General features: G+C 50.9%; 1 protein-coding gene across 1 annotated transcript in view; it reads left to right on the top strand.

The window, feature by feature from the left end:
• Positions 1 to 413: 413 nt before the first annotated feature.
• Positions 414 to 1,236, top strand: part of ajm1 (apical junction component 1 homolog) — a 19,446-nt gene continuing 18,623 nt past the window's right edge. Inside the window, exon 1 of the mRNA XM_014015137.1 lies at positions 414 to 693. The gene's annotated coding sequence lies outside the window, so the exon portion shown is untranslated. The remainder of the gene's footprint in view (positions 694 to 1,236) is intronic.

Below are 1,236 nucleotides of genomic sequence, written 5' to 3'. Positions count from 1 at the left end.
ACTTGTTTTTATTATTGTCATTAGTGATTATCTCAATTTCGGCTAAAAGACTTGACAAAATCCTACACACTGTGCCTTTAAAACAAACATAACATCTGTATTTGTAGGTTTAATCAAGGTTTGACCAAAATGGCTCCCTTCATTTGTCAAAATGACATGATCTGAGTGTAAATGTGCCATGAAAGGCGGCGACAGATGCGTCTATTTTATTATTTCTTTTTGTCAGCCATCATTAAAAGGCTGCATGCTTATAAATCCATCCCTCCCCTAATAAAACTCCTTCAGGGAGGCGCCAGAGGGAGCTTCCCTGTAATGGAGGCTCGCTCCTCGCTGCTTGTTGCAGGTGGGGTTTGTGTCGGGGACGCGCACGCGCACGTGGCACCAAACCTTCACAATTGTGGTTTGAAGCGCGAGCTGTCAGCGCTGCGGCCGGAATGGAGGTGAAATGACACGGCGCAGACCGGCGCTGCGCAGCGTGGGTGCGCAGAAACCCTCCTGGCGTCGTCCGATCAGGGAGGAGGAGGAGAGAAGGACCCTCGGAGTCTGACCAATAAGGCGCACATTGCAGCTTCGCCCCTCTGCACATGTCAGATGTCGTCATCGGGAAAACACCATCGTGCTGCCTCGGATCCTGAGCATCCCTGAGGAGAGGGGAAAATGGATGAGCTCAGGCTGGGAGTCCGGACCGATGCGGTAAGACGGTTTTATTCTCCGGAACAAGGAGGTGTCGGCTCTGACTGAGCTCACCCCCTCGTTCAGACGCTTTATTTGTCAGGATTGTCGTAATGTGTGTAAGAGCGCGAGCGCGGTGCAGCCCTTCCTATCTGCACTGATCTGTGCGCGTGGAGGCGTGTTTGTCCGTGTCTGTGGCTGCTGTAGCTGATTTAATGCTATGGTGTGGAAACACTGACATCACCACCACCACTACCATCATCATCATCATCATCATCATCATCATCATCATCATCATCATCATCATCATCATCAGGACAGTGCACCGTGGCTCCAGGCAGCAGCCCTTCATGCAGCACTCACAATGCGCAGTGTTGGCCATCAGAGCCTGGCTGCGACGAGCTTTGCTCTGCCAGTGATTCACCATTAAAACCAGTTAGTCAGTCTGCTGCAGGCTGGGGCTGAGGTTTACCTCTTTTATTTTGGAGTTTCTTTCCAGTAAGAGACCAGACAGATGTTGCAGTTTGTCCAGAGGCCACAAGATGTGAGCAGGTAGTCTCTCTC

The sequence above is a fragment of the Austrofundulus limnaeus genome, unplaced genomic scaffold, assembly GCF_001266775.1.
Source record: "Austrofundulus limnaeus strain Quisiro unplaced genomic scaffold, Austrofundulus_limnaeus-1.0 Scaffold123, whole genome shotgun sequence".
In the NCBI taxonomy this organism is placed as follows: domain Eukaryota; kingdom Metazoa; phylum Chordata; class Actinopteri; order Cyprinodontiformes; family Rivulidae; genus Austrofundulus; species Austrofundulus limnaeus.
The sequence above is the reverse complement of the archived record's forward strand: the minus strand, read 5'-3'. Positions and strand labels throughout refer to the sequence as shown.